Source organism: Bos javanicus, chromosome 3 (genome assembly GCF_032452875.1).
Source record: "Bos javanicus breed banteng chromosome 3, ARS-OSU_banteng_1.0, whole genome shotgun sequence".
NCBI lineage: Eukaryota > Metazoa > Chordata > Mammalia > Artiodactyla > Bovidae > Bos > Bos javanicus.
In genome coordinates this window covers 97,228,700-97,244,961 of record NC_083870.1, presented here as the reverse complement: position 1 = coordinate 97,244,961, position 16,262 = coordinate 97,228,700, and the positions used below count along the sequence as shown (strand labels likewise).

Genomic DNA, 16,262 nt, shown 5'->3' with positions numbered 1-16,262 from the left:
CACACACACACACACACATATGAAATAAAAAGGTTGTGAGGGAAATTAAGTCAACTGGTTGTATCTACAGGGGCACAGAACTCTGTACTTATTTTATCTGTAAAATATGGATAATAATGATAATATTATAGAATTTTATGAAGATGAAATGCTGTATGTGAAAATGCTTTGCACACTTATTAACCAGAAAAAAATAAACAGATAATAGAAATAGTAGTAGTTTTTGTTATTGCTGTTGCTATCTTAAGGAAAATATTAAACCTTCACTCTTTGTCATTTACTGATCATATATAACACAGTCTCCCATGGATGAAGCTGTTAGTGTAGTGATGAAGACAGGTAAAGAGTTAACTACTTTGTAATGTAATACCTCTTACAATAGATTTTTTTTCTAGAGTACGAGAAAAACATCTACTTCTGCTTTATTGACTATGCCAAAGCCTTTGACTGTGTGGATCACAACAAACTGTGAAACATTCTTAAAGAGATGGGAATATCAGACCATTCTACCTGTCTCCTGAGAAATCTGTATGCAGGTGAAGAAGCAACAGAACTGGACATGGAACAACAGACTGATTCCAAATTAGGAAAGGAGTACGTCAAGGCTGTATATTGTCACCCTGCTAATTTAACTTCTATGCAGAATACATCATGTGAAATGCTGGACTGGATGAAGCACGAGCTGGAATCGAGATTGCCGGGAGAAATATCAATAACCTCAAATATGCAGATGACACCACCCTTATGGCAGAAAGTGAAGAAGAACTAAAGAGACTCTTGATGAAGGTGAAAGAGGAGAGTGAAAAAGTTGGCTTAAAGTTCAACATTCAGAAAACGAAGATCATGGCATCTGGTCCCATCACCCCATGGCAAATAGATGGGTAACCATGAAAAAAAGTGACAGGCTTTATTTTCCTGGGCTCCAAAATCTCTGCAGATGGTGACTGCAGCCATGAAATTAAAAGACACTTGCTCCTTAGAAGAAAAGTTTTGACCAACCTAGGCAGCATATTAAAAAGCAGAGACATTACTTTGCCAACAAAGGTCCATTTAGTCAAAGCTATGTTTTTTCCAGTAGTCATGTATGGATATGAGAGTTTCATAAAGAAAGCTGAGCACCAGAGAATTAATGCTTTTGAACATGGTGTTGGAGAAGACCCTTGAGAGTCTCTTGGACTGCAGGGAGATCAAACCAGTCAATCCTAAAGGAAATACGTCCTGAATATTCATTAGAAAGACTGATGTTGAAGCTGAAGCTCCAACACTTTGGCCACCTGATGCAAAGAACTGACTCATGGCAAAAAGACCCTGATGCTGGAAAAGATTAAAGGTGGGAGGAGAAGGGGACGACAGAGGATGAGATGGTTGGATGGCATCATCAACTCAATGGATGTGAGTTTGAGCAAGCCTCAGGAGTTTGTGATGGACAGGGAATCCTGGTGTGCTACAGTCCATGTGGTCACAAAGAGTCGGACATGACTGAGTGACTGAATTGAACTGAAATCAAGACAAGGAGAACAAACCGTCTTTACAGGAACCTGTTAGTTCAGAGATGGTTCACATCTCTTCAGATCACTGAAGACCATTTATCCTTGTTTTTGCCACAGGCTAACTCCCTGAGGTAACAATTATGTTGCTTAATTTGGCCCTGGAGGAAGTCCTATATGAGAAATTTCCCTCAGGTTAAAAAACAAAAAAAAAAAACACAAAACTTAGAATTAGTATGTTTCTTTCTGACAATAAGGGACATCATTCTTTCTGACAATAAGAACTATGTAGCCTACAATGTTGCCTTTGGTTTTTGGTGACTCAGAAACTTATAAGAGAGTTTTCTATTAATTCATGGCAACTTGGTTACAATTAATAAGGTGAATATTTTTCTTTTCTTTATTCATGTTCTAGTCAGAGAAGGCAATGACACCCCACTCTGGTACTCTTGCCTGGAAAATCCCATGGACAGAGGAGCCTGGTGGGCTGAAGTCCATGGGGTTGCTAAGAGTCGGACACGACTGAGCGACTTCACTTTCGCTTTTCACTTTCATTCATTGGAGAAGGAAATGGCAACCCACCCCAGTGTTCTTGCCTGGAGAATCCCAGGGACGGGGGAGCCTGGTGGGCTGCCGTCTATGGGGTTGCACAGAGTCAGACACGACGGAAGAGACTTAGCAGCAGCAGTAGGGCTCCATTTTTTTAAAACAGGGGATGACAAAAGCAGTTAACTTTAATAATTATTCTATCATTTTATAAAATTAAGGATACAGTCTCATTTTTTCCCACATCCTAAATTTATTATTTTTGTGTGAAACATCATTCATTCATTTTCAACACTTAGAATGTACTACACTTTTACCTATATTGAACATTGTCCCTTAGTAAAATGAGGGATGATGTAAACATATAAAATACAATGTGGCAATTAGTATTACCATATATATATATACTCCTAGTGTTACAATATGATAATTACTACAATTATTTATAAGCTGTAAAAAATATGTATCAAATATGTCCCTTTACATTCACATGTACTGTAGGTTTGCTTTCTTGATGGGCAGCAAAATGCTGATGCCTGATTAATGTGATGTTCTGAAATGTATCTCAGAAACTTAAGTGCCTTGAAGCTTTGAGGGAATTAAGAGGTTTTACATCTGGACAGATCAGTGTACACACTTCCTTAGAAAGGACTCTCTGTCTTCCGTAATTCACAGGGATCTCTCTAACTCTGTATTCTGAGGTTTTCTGCTCAGATTAGACATAGAAGCCTGATCACATCTGGCACAGTGAGCAGCCACAGGAGACAGGTCCTCAACCTGAATGTGAGACTCAGGAGCTTGGGTTTCATTTACTTTGTACACTAAGCACCTTTAATCAAGCTTCTAAATTCAACTCAGTTTAATAACCATGTATTAAGCTTCTGTTTTTTCCTCCTGGAAGCAGAGCAATCAATAAGACCCCCAATTCAGAGTTTAAGATTAGCCGAGGAGTGCTCAGTCACTCTGTTGTGTCTGACTCTTTGCGACCCCATGGACTGCAGCCCACCAGGCTCCTCTGTCCATGGGATTTTTCTGGTAAAAATACTGGGGCAGGTATTCATTCCCCCTCCAAAGGATCTCCCTGACCCAGGGATTGAACCCACATCTCCAACATCTTCTGCTGGCTGGTGGATTCTTTACTACTGAGCCATCTGGGAAACCCCTAGCTGGGGAGACAGACACATATACAAATTTAGTACAGTGTGTGAAATTACAATTATAGGGGTGTGTCCAGAGTGTTTGGCCCATGGCAGGGCTCATAGTTTATTTGGGGAAGAACTCGGTGATGATGGCCAATGGATAATGAGAGGAGACAAAGAACAGCAGGGAAAGAGGTTGTGGGATCACCCACTTACCTACTTACCATCCAGTGCACAATGCCAAGATGGGGTCAGGCTCAGTGAAGCAGAATTTGTCCCAGGGACCCACTGAGGTAAGCAAGTGGCATGGATGTGGGATCCAAGTAGCAGGTGAGGCTAGAATCAAGCAGGAAGTAAATATCCTGGGAAATTAATTCATTCAGGGCAGTGCCGAGAGAAGATTCTACCTCTCTGGGGGATGCGATTGACCTAAATTTGGTATCAGAACTCCAGTCAAACAAGCTGGGATTCAGACTTGAATTATCTAGTCCTAGTCTTGGTGGCTCAGATGGTAAAGAATCTGCCTGAAATGGGGTAGACCCGGGTTTGATCCCTGAGTCAGGAAGACCCCCATGCAGAAGGGGATGGCTACACACTTCAGCATTCTTGCTTGGAGAATTCCATAATCAGATAGTCCTGGCAGGCTACACTGTCCATGGGGTCACAAAGAGTCAGACAGAACTGAATGACTAACACTTTCACTTTCAGAGGGAAAAATAGAGCGCTAGACAGTGGAACTGAGGAAGAAGTCCAGTTGCTTGTGTTAGAGAAAGGCTCTCCATGATCAGGCAAATTGCTGGCACCTAGCATCATGCCCAGACATATTGAGGACTAAATTAGACACCATATGCTGGAAGTCTGAGACAAGTAATAAGCCTCCTGTTTGGAATAAGATTGGCATAGAATCTTAACCTGAAAGCCTTGAGATTTCAGAGGTGTGGAAGGGATAAAGGCAGCATCAAATATATTTGTTGTCAAAACATTTTTGAAGGTTGAGAAAAAGTGATTCTCAGCCTCTTTCCTATCAAGACAAAGAGGAATCTTTTTTTTTTTTTTCTCATTTGTCTGAAGTTATTAGCAAGAGACACCATCTCTGCCATTTTGTATGTTGAGTGTCACATAACTATGGTAATAGAAACTTGAGAAAGTGAAGAACTTCACTTTCTCCACTGAACTTTACTCATCTTCTACTTATATGTAGATTCGTGATTTTTTTGTTTTTTCTCTCAGGAGAGCCACAAGAAACCTGTCAGAAATATTCCAGCATATGCAAATCCTAACTAGACAGACAAAAATAATCTTTGCTCTGTTCCTTATGTGCTCTGTGGGAGTTTGGCCTTGTTTGTATGATTGATCGGTTTGTACGCTACTTTTCAAAATCATTTTTCAAGTGGAGACACAAAGTAGAAAACAAGAGAAGTATGTAGGTCTGGGCTGGGTGAAAGGCACCTAATTTAGGATAAGCCCTTTAACAACTTCTGAATATCCCTCCTTTACATATCAGATGGTCACTATCAGGAGGACTTCAGCAGTCTCAATTATATGGGCAATAGGAGATAGTTGAAACTCCTCAAAGACAAACTTTTTTTTCCTGGTTGATATTACACTTCTATATCTAAAAACAGCAGATGGTATGCAAACTGCAAAATTCAGTTAGGATCTGAAACATTCTCAGGACCATTTCCCTTTGTACCCCAGGGTTTATGGTGCTTCTGACTCTTCCTCATGGGCCATTATTGCTGTCTTCTGCAGGAGCTTCCTCCATATCACACTTCAAGAAAGAACCTCCATCAATTTGGACTCTTCAGAGAGGTCCCCCTACTCTCCCAGTTCCAGACATAATGTGCTCCTTGTAAGTAAACCATATGAAACATAATTCTCTGCCATGGAACTCTGTTATCTGAAACCATCATCCTAAAACATTACTTTTTCTGGTTTTGTCTCTTCTCTATCTTCACCTCCACTGTCTCTGCCCAAGCTTCCTCGTCTCTACTTGTATCACTGAAGTATTAATAGTTCTTTCACTTCCCTCTCTGTGGCCATTATTCCGTCTTCTCCCTGCTTCCCCAACTCTTTCCTCCTCCCGACCGAAGCTTCTTATTCACTATTTCATTGATAGGGACTCCAAAGTGCAAACATGAAAATGCAACTTCCTTGATGAAAAAAATCACAACTACCCTTAATCACATGCTGAAGAAAGGAGAAAGGAAAATCAGCAGCACTTTTTTAGCATCTGCAGTGTGTCAGACTCTTTGTTGGTCCTGTTTTATATATGCGTATGTATATAACTGCTCTACAACCTCACAACTATTTTTCAATATAATGTGTCATTATCTCAAATTTATTGTGAGGAAACTAAGGTTCATGGTGCTTACATAATTTACCCAAGGCCATATGGCAGGTAGACTCAGTACACAGCAGCTGAGCTCTGCAGGTGTATATCTACTGCTATTTCTTTGCCACTATAAATTCTAGGCTCTGGAGGCATAGAGATGAATAAGATATTTTTGCCACACCTGATTCTGAGAAGCCTATGATGAAGGAGACACTCACACTAACTAAATTATAATATGATGTGATAAGTACAAGGCTGAGTGGCAAAGACAGGGTTTGAATTTAAATCTCTCCCAATTAGACTACTGGTTGTGAATTTTTGCAAAGATGAGGAACTGTTAAATGTTAAAACTTTCCCCAAACTTTCACATGATAGTATTCCCCATTTTACTCAAGAACTATGAAATGGCAAAAGTTACAATCAATACAATGAAGCTTTCAAATGAATGTTCATTTTATTAATCACAACAGCAACTATGTCCATTTGATCCACATCTTTGTGAGAGGCACCGTTGGTCTGTGTACAGATAGTGAGTACCTAGCCACATCTAAATTTGAGACCCCTTTGCAATAATCTTATGACTCTCCCTGGGTCTTTAGCCTGTTCACTGGGGATAAGCACCTACATTATAGAAACCTCTGATACAATATCCCTCTTAACAGGGTTCTGCAGTGTTGACAATTAAAAGCCAGAGCAAAACATTATTTGTAGAGCATATGCCTTGGTTAGACTTTGTAAAGACTTTTGTCCCTCCTTTAACCCATCTGGGCATCCATGCACAGGAAAGGAAAAAGCAGAGAGGGAGGGAACGACTGTTATTTAGTGTCTGTTCTGTGCTGTGCTGTGCTTAGTCACTTAGTCATGTCTGACTCTTTGTGATGCCATGGACTGTAGCCTCCCAGCTTCTCTGTCCATGGGGATTCCCCAGGCAAGAGTCCTGGAGCGGGTTGCCATGCCTTCCTCAGGAGATCTTTCCAACCTAGGGATCAAACCCAGGTCTCCCACATTGCAAGCGGATTCTTTACCATCTGAGCCACCAGGAAAGCCCAAGAATACTGAAGTGAGTATCCTATCCCTTCTCCAGGGGAACTTCCTGACCCAGGAATGGAACTGGTGTCCCGTGAATTACAAGTGGATTCTATGCCAGCTGAGCTAGGAGCCAGGTAAATCCCTGAATGGTCCAACTCTCACATCCATACATGATACTGGAAAAACCATAGCTTTGAGTATATGGACCTTTGTTGGCAAAGTGATGTGTCTGTTTTTTAATACTGTCTAGGTTTGTCATAGCTATTCTTGCAAGGAGCAAGTGTCTTTTTACTGTGTGACTGCAGTTTTCACTGTCCACAGTGATTTTGGAGCCCAAGAAAATAAAATCTGCCACTGTTTCCAGTTTTTCCCCATCTATTTTAAGCCAGCTTTTCACTCTCCTCTTTCACCTTCATTAACAGGCTCTTTAGTTCCTCTTTGATTTCTGCCATTAGAGTGATATCATCCTCATACCTGAGGCTGTTGATATTTCTTCAGGCAATCTTTATTCCAGCTTGTGATTCATCTAGCACAACATTTCACATAATGTACTCTGCATATAAGTTAAACAAACTGGGTGACAAGACATAGCCTTAACGTACCCCTTTCCCAATTTTGAACCAGTCTATTGTTTCATGTTGAGCTCTAACTGTTGCTTCTTGACCTGCATACAAGTTTCTCAGGAGACAGGTACGGTGGTCTGGTGTTCCCATCTCTTTAATAATTTTCCATAGTTTGTTTTGATCTACACAGGCAAAGGCTTTAGTGTAGTCAATGAAGCAGAAGTAGATGTTTTTCTGGAGCTCCCTTCCTTTTTCTAAGATCCAGTGGATGTTGGCAATTTGACCTCTCGTTCCTCTGCCTTTTTTTTTGTTTTAATTTTATTGCAGGATATTTGTTTTACAATGTTGTGTTGGTTTCTGCCATGCATCAACATGAATCAGACACAGGTATACATATGTACCCTCCTTCTTGAATCTCCTTCCCATTTCCCACCCTGTTCCATCCCTCTGAGTTGTCACAGAGCACCAGGTTGAGCTCCCTGTGAGTGAAAGTCACTCAGTCATGTCTGACTCTTTGTGACACCATGGATTATACAGTCCATGGAATTCTCCAGGCAAGAAAACTGGAGTGGTTAGCCTTTCCCTTCTCTAGGGCATCTTCCCAACCCAGGGATCGAACCCAGGTCTCACATTGCCCGCGGATTCTTTACCAGCTGAGGCACAAGGGAAACCCTGACTCCCTGTGTCACACAGCAAATTCCCACTGGCTATCTCTTTTCCACGTGGTAATGTTTATGTATCCATGCTACTCTCTCCATTCGCCCCACCCTCTCCCTCCCACACTGTGTCCACAAGTCCGTTCTCTATGTTTGCGTCTCCATTGCTGCCCTGCAAATAGTTCATCAGTACCATCTTTCTAGATTCTACACATATGTGTTAATATACAATATATGTTTTTCTTTCTGACTTACTTCACTCTGTACAATAGGCTCTAGGTTCATCCATCTCATTAGGACTGACTCAAATGCATTCTTTTTTAAAGCTGAGTAACATTTCATTGTATATATGTACCATAATTTCTGTATCCATTCATCTGTCGATGAATATCTAGGCTGCTTCCATGTCCTATGCTATGCTAAGTCGCTTCAGTCATGTCTGACTCTGTGCAACACCATAGACAGCAGCCCACCAGGCTCCCCCATCCCTGTGATTCTCCAGGCAAGAACACTGGAGTGGGTTGCCATTTCCTTCTCCAATGCATGAAAGTGAAAAGTGAAAGTGAAGTCGCTCTGTTGTGCCCGACTGTCAGCAACCCCATGGACTGCAGCCCACCAGGCTCCTCCGTCCATGGGATTTTCCAGGCAGGAGTACTGGAGCGGGGTGCCATTGCCTTCTCTGTTCCATGTCCTAGCTATTGTAAAAAGTACAGAAAGGAACACTGGGGTACATGCGTCTCCTTCAGGTATGGTTTTCTCAAACTATATCCCCAGTAGTGGGATTGTTGGGTCATATGGTAGTTCTAGTCCTAGTTTTTCAAGGAATCTCCATATGGTTCTCCATAGTGGTTGTATCAATTTACATTCCCACCAACAGGGCAAGAGGGTTCCCTTTTCTCCACATCCTCTCCAGCATTTATTGTTTGTAGAACCCTCAGAATGGGAGAAAATAATTGCAAACAAAACAACTAACAAAGAATTAATCTCCAAAATATACAAGCAGCCCATGCACCTCAATACCAGAAAAACAACTCAATCAAAAAATGGGCAGAAGACCCAAGCAGACATTTCTCCAAAGAAGACATACAGATGGCCAAAAAACATATAAAAAGATGCTTAACATTGCTCATTATTAGAGAAATGCAAATCAAATCTATGTATCACCTCACACCAGTCAGAATGGTCATCGTTTAAAATCCTCTGCCTTTTCTAAATCCAGCTTGCACATCTGGAAATTCTTTGTTCATGTACTGTGGAAGCCTAGCCTGAAGGATTTTGAGCAGTACCTTGCTAACATGTGAAATGAGCAAAACTTTATGGTAGTTTGAACATTATTTGGCATTGCTTTTCTTTGGGATTGGAATGAAAACTGACCTTTTCCAGTCCTGTGGCCACTGCTCAGTTATCTAATTTTGCAGGTATATTGAATGCAGCACTTTAACAGCATCATCATTTAGGATTTGAAATAGCTCAGCTGGAATTCCATCACCTCCACTAATTTTGCTCATAGTAATGCTTCCTAAGGCCCACTTGACTTCACACTCCAGGATGTCTGGCTCTAGGTTAGTGACCACACTATTGTGGTTATCCAAATCACTAAGATCTTTTTTGTATAGTTCTTCTGTGTATTATTGCCACCTTTTCTTAATTTCTTATGTGTCTCTTAGGTCCTTGCTGTTTTCTGCTGGAAGAGATCTTAAAGGCCATCTAATCTGATCTTCCTACTGGGGCAAAAAGCCAATTTCCATAGTCAATACTCATTCATTCTCAGATTGAATACCTCTAATGATAAGGAGTTTACTGTCTTATACAGGAATTCATTCATTCTTTAACAGTATTAATTATTAGGAATGTCACAATATATATATTTATATCATGTCTCCCTACTAGTACTATTCTTGTCCTCTGAAATTGTACTATTTGCATGTATTTTCTCCCTCAAATGACGTCCTTTCAGCTATCTGATAAGACTGAGAAATTAAGCAGTTATTTACAAAAGGCATTGTGGGACCTTAGGAACGCCCACTGATTTCTAGGATCAAAGCTGAGAAGGCAGATTTAGCTGCAGAGGCAGCTGGTAGAAGCAGTTAGGTTCGGTAGCCAAGAGACTGGCAAATGTGAGCTGAACCCTAGAAGGCACCAGAACTCCAGGTGATGGAAAGCAACAGAGGGTGCCGAGGTGGCACTTTACCCTTATGGCAGGGCAAGGCAGCACAGGCAAAGATATGGTGTTAAAAAGAGCAGTCCAGCAACCTTGAAGGATAAAGTGCAAAATAGGACATAGAATGGTAAAGGTGAGGCTAGGCAGGCAGTCAGAAAACTGAGTGTCAGAGGGGTGAAGTGTTTGCCCAAGTTTATACAGCTAGGCAGGGGAAGAGGCCGCTCTAGTCAAGATCTGGGCTCAAGTCTGTTTTGCTAGTCGAATAGTCTTGATACTATCTCATGGTATCTCCCTGTCAGCTCACCCTCAGTACAGCCTCAAAGTGATGATTCAAAGATGACAAATCAGATTGAGCTTTGTATACTCACTAGAACCTTTGCAATAGGGTGGTCCCTCCATTAGCCTCCATGGTTAACTCCTAAAACAGTTTCCCACTGCGGGCCTGACCCCACCTCTGCTTGTAACCACAAGAGCACTCAGATCTCAGAGCTTCTGAGTTGGAGGCCCTCCCAGAAACTGCAGAACTCCCTTTTCTATGATGTGCAGGATTATCAGCTGCTGTGGGTCAACATGTCCTCCTGTAAATATATTATTTAACCAGTCAGTCTTGTGGGTATGAAAGCATTTTTAAAGCTGATTTTCCGTATCTCTCTTCCAATCAGTTTGTTTTAAGTTTAACTTTAGAAAAATTCAATTTTTTTTGTTCTAACTTACTGGGAAGCATCTCATTTTCCTCATTTTATAACATCTAAGCAAAGCTCAGGCTTTGCTATCAAAAGAGATACAACAAAAATAAAAGTAGGAATGCCTTCTTGACAAAACTCATGCCATGACATGGATTCCAACTGACTTTGTCAGTTCCACTTCTTGCCACTGCCCCTGAGAACAGCCCCAGTGGACTCAATCCCTTGTTCCATCTCAAAGGCCTTAGAATGGCTGAAGTTTCTCCTAACTGATTCTCTTGTCAAGGTTGGTGATTTGAGATAGTGACATTGCCAAAGTTGCACAGAAAATGAGCATCAAGGGAGAGAGGTTAGAATCTTTGGATTTTGCCATGGTTTTACCTTGAATGATGATATTCATGAGAGCTGTCAAAAAAGGGATGGAAGAAGGAAATGAATGCCCCACGTAAAGATTACCTGAACAAATGATTCCTACATGGTTACTATGGGCAACAGACTCAATATAAACATAAAAGAAAACCTCCCACCACATAGCCATGCCCAGAGTCCTTAAATAAGTAGAATATTTACTATTCCCAGCAGAGTTAATGGAAGTGACTACACTGAAAAATCAGTTAATTTCTGGGCAATGTTTTTAATTCACTTCTTCCTGATCACTTTCTTGGGGGTCATTCAATCAGCACAAAAGCTTGGCTGTCAAAGATTCCAAAAATACTCCTTTGTCACAGTGCTGAGCAAGACAGATGGGTTGTTTTCTATTGGCCAATCTAACAATAATTCCATACTTTCCTTTGAAATCCTTGAAACTATTTATTTTTTGTTTAGGTAAGGGGTGAAAAGGAATCTTGCCTCCTAATTTAAAAGTAGCTTCAAAACATTTGAGTTAGTTTTTTTTTTTTTCCTGTTTTTCTTTTTAAGGCAACCAGAAAAGAAAGAAAAAAAAAAAACTTAACTAGATAAGCATGAAGCAAGGCTGGATAATAAATATCTGGCCCACATATAACTATTAAAGATCATTGGTCCTCTTTTAAATTAAACGCAGGAAGGTCACCTTGATTACATCCCAGACACATTCTCAAATAGCTATAGGCTTTGGTTGTCACGTCCAGAACCCATTAAGGATGAAATGAACCAGAGCTTGGAAACCAAAAAATGAATCTCTAAAGAACTGAAATATGCTTCCTTGCTCCCTTTTGCTTTTGCTGGTCACACTTGCCTGTATGAAACTGCTTCCCTGTTTCTCCAATCCCTATCCACCATTATGTAGTGGAATGAGCTTGGATCTTGTCATCATGAACACTTGATTTGAAGCCTAACTATACTGCTTGCCAGCTACTTGCTTTGGGTAAGTTGCTTAACCCCTTTTAGATTCAAATTCTCCCTTAGTAAAAGAGGAATAAGAATAGCTATTGCTGAAGATTATAGAGAAGATTAAACTAGAAAACATCTATGACAGAGTTTAACACAATTCTTAGCATGTAGCATGTGCTCAGTTAAATACTACTCTTCTTCCCTCTTCCCACCATATTAGCCACCTCAACATCCACTGGTTCTTCTAAGAATACAGCAAATCTATCGTCAGCAGATATGATGCCTTGGTATTAGAAGAACCCTCCTCTGTTCTACTGTGTTATTCTCCTCAGAGAGGGCTGGCTTTTGGGGCTATAAAAAAGGTAGGTTTGTATCTCAGCTCCTCTTATTCCAAGCTGTGTGAAATCAGGGAAACCACTGAACTTTTCAGAGGTTCTGGTTTGTCATAATTAAATAAAATTGTTATCTATGCCATAGATTTGATGTGCTGTGAAGATTAAATAAATGGAAAGCATGTTGTGGAGAACTTGACCTATCACAAACAAACTGTAGCTTTTACAGCTAATTACTAATAATCCATTATAGTTCCTTTGTCCGCCCAGTCTAAACTAAATGTAAAGGGCAGAGAAAAAAAAAAAAAAACACCCCAAACAGAAACACTTTTTCCTTGTCCTCCAGAAGCTCACAGTCAGGAACAAAGAGTTCAGTAAAATAAGTGCTAAAGTATACTGGGGGAGGGAATATAAATAAATTTAGAGAGCTCTCACACAGTGCACTTAGTTCTCAAGGAGTTTCATTGCACAGTAAACCATGAAATAACCATTCTGGCTTCATAAAATATTTTTGTTTCAAAATAAAAAGCAGTTAAATCTAAGCATATTAACTGGATCTAACAGTTACATCCAACTCTGCAATGATGGGATTCCCTTTTCAACATCTTCTATCATTGACAGAGTTCATTGCCTTCAGTTCAGTTCAGTTCAGTTGATCAGTTGTGTCCAACTCTTTGCGACCCCATGAATGCAGCACACCAGGCCTCCCTGTCCATCACAAACTACCAGAGTTCACCCAAACCCATGTCCATTGAGTTGGTGATGCATCCAGACATCTCATCCTCTGTCATCCCCTTCTCTTCCTGCCCCCAATCCCTCCCAGCATCGGAGTCTTTTCCAGTGAGTCAACTCTTTGCATGAGGTGGCCAAAGTACTGGAGTTTCAGCTTTAGCATCAGTCCTTCCAATGAACACCCAGGACTGATCTCCTTTAGAATGGACTGGTTGGATCTCCTTGCAGTCCAAGGGACTCTCAAGAGTCTTCTCCAACACCACAGTTCAACAGCATCAATTCCTCGGTGCTCAGCTTTCTTCACAGTCCAACTCTCCCATCCATACATGACCACTGGAAAAACCATAGCCTTGACTAGATGGACCTTTGTTGGCAAAGTAATGTCTCTGCTTTTCAATATACTATCTAGGTTGGTCATAACTTTCCTTCCAAGGAGTAAGCATCTTTCAATTGCATGGCTGCAATCACCATCTGCAGTGATTTTGGAGCCCAGAAAAATAAAGTCTGACACTGTTTCCACTGTATCCCCATCTATTACCCATGAAGTGATGGGACCAGATGCCATGATCTTCGTTTTCTGAATGGTGAGCTTTAAACCAACTTTTTCACTCTCCTCTTTCACTTTCATCAAGAGGCTCTTTAGCTCCTCTTCACTTTCTGCCATATGGGTGGTGTCATTTGCATATCTGAGGTTATTGATATTTCTCCCAGCAATCTTGATTCCAGCTTGTGCTTCTTCCAGCCCAGCGTTTCTCATGATGTACTCTGCACATAAGTTAAATAAGCAGGGTGACAATATACAGCCTTGACGTACCCCTTTTCCTATCTGGAACCAGTCTGTTGTTCCATGTCCAGTTCTAACTGTTGCTTCATGACCTGCATATAGGTTTCTCAAGAGGCAGGTCAGGTGGTCTGGTATTTCCATCTCTTTCAGAATTTTCCACAGTTTATTGTGATCCACACAGTCAAAGGCTTTGTCATAGTCAATAAAGCAGAAATAGATGTTTTTCTTGAACTCTCCTGCTTTTTCCATGATCCAGCGGATGTTGTCTATTTGATCTCTGGTTCCTCTGCCTTTTCTAAAACCAGCTTGAACATCTGAAAGTTCACTATTCACGTATTGCTGAAGTCTTGCTTGGAGAATTTTGAGCATTACTTTACTAGCATGTGCTAATACTACTACTACTACTAAGTCGCTTCAGTCGTGTCCGACTCTATGCTACCCCAGAGACGGCAGCCCACCAGGCTCCCCCGTCCCTGGCATTCTCCAGACAAGAATACTGGAGTGGGTTGCCATTTCCTTCTCCAATGCATGAAAGTGAAAAGTGAAAGGAAATCGCTCAGTCATGTCCGACTCTTAGTGACCCCATGGACTGCGGCCCACCAAGCTCCTGCGTCCCTGGGATTTTCCAGGCAAGAGTGCTGGAGTGCATGTGAGATGAGTGCAATTGTGCGGTAGTTTGAGCATTCTTTGGCATTGCCTTTCTTTGGGATTGGAATGAAAACTGACCTTTTCCAGTCCTGTGGCCACTGCTGAGTTTTCCAAATTTCCTGGCATATTGAGTGCAGCACTTTCACAGCATCATCTTTCAGGATTTGAAATAGTTCGACTGGAATTCCATCACCTCCACTAGCTTTGTTCATAGTGATGCTTTCTAAGGCCCACTTGACTTCACATTCCAGGATGTCTGGCTCTAGGTGAGTAATTACACCATCATGATTATCTGGGTCGTGAAGATCTTTTTTGTACAATTCTGTGTATTCTTGCCACCTCTTCTTAATATCTTCTGCTTCTGCTTCTGTTAGGTCCATACTATTTCTGTCCTTTATTGTGCCCATCTTTGCATGAAGTGTTCCCTTGGTATCTCTAATTTTCTTGAAGAGATCTCTAGTCTTTCCCATTCTGTTGTTTTCCTCTATTTCTTTGCACTGATTGCTGAGGAAGGCTTTCTTATCTCTCCTTGTTATTCTTTGGAACTCTGCATTCAGATGCTTATATCTTTCCTTTTCTCCTTTGCTTTTTGCTTCTCTTCTTTTCACAGCTACTTGTAAGGCCTTCAGAGGCCCCCAAATTCTCACTGAAAACTTTCAACTTCTGGAAAGTACAAGCTCATAGGGAACAACAAGATAGCTCTCTATATTTCATTCACTTTGGGGTTTCCTTACCCTCTCTATATATCTTTAAAAAGAAGATTAAAATTCTTCAAAAGATAAAATTAAGATTCAGAATTTGGAAAAAAAGGGAAGGATGTATTATCGATGCCTTGTACCCTTTCCCTTGCATAATATTTCCTATATTTGGGTAGCATTTTACCTTTTTAAAATCCACATTTTAATGTAATGTCTTACTTATGACACTCAGTAAAATCTATGAGGAAAGTAGCTTTATGATTTAAAAATCTATTTTTTCACATTTTAAATTATCTTTGAAATGGAATTGTGTCTTACAGTCAGCATAGTATTTCTTTTCTTTCCTGAAAAGCTGATAAATCAATACCGTCCTTATTAAATTGTTATATAATGCATCTTTAGGCTGCAGTCCATGGAGTCGCGAAGAGTTGGACATGACTGAGAGACTTCACTTCACTTTTCACTTTCATGCATTGGAGAAGGAAATGGCAACCCACTCGAGTGTTCTTGCCTGGAGAATCCCAGGGACGGCAGAGCCTGGTGGGCTGCCATCTATGGAGTTGCACAGAGTCAGGCACGACTGAAGTGATGTATCAGCAGCAGCAGCAACATGAAAATAGTTTTTAAAACTATTTTAGATATATTGAAAGCTAAGACCCAGATAAAATGTTAAAGCCAATAATCCAGAGCAAGAGAGTGGAAGGATCAGGTCTCAAATTCTTAAGCTTTGAGTTCTGGCTAATGGTTTTTTTCACCATCCAGCTTTGACCCAGACTCAGAAGGCAGGACTACTCTTTCAAATGGAAAATTAGAGCCCCTACTCCTCCAAGACTTGTACTTGGAAGAACTACTTTATCAGCCACAAATACCATTTGATCTTCAAGCTAGTTCTAGTGCCTAAAAGTTGCATCTTTGGCTCTTTCTTTGGACTATGTAAGCAATCCCTGATACAAAAACCACATTGTGTATTTCTAGGTGTATGTGTATAATAATGTGTAGAATTCTCTGTCTCACCTCATTTCACAGAGGATTTGACACAACCCAAGGAAATATAAACCATAAAATTGTGAAATAAAAGAACACAGTATAAAAATCAAGATTAAAAAAATAGGTCAAAGCTAGAGTCAATAGAAACAGAGCACAACCGGATAGGCCATC

General features: G+C 40.7%; 1 protein-coding gene across 6 annotated transcripts in view; it reads right to left on the bottom strand.

Moving 5' to 3' along the window:
• LOC133244620 (BEN domain-containing protein 5) overlaps positions 1-16,262 on the bottom strand; it is a 1,484,041-nt gene that overhangs the window by 744,629 nt on the left and 723,150 nt on the right. The window lies entirely within an intron of this gene.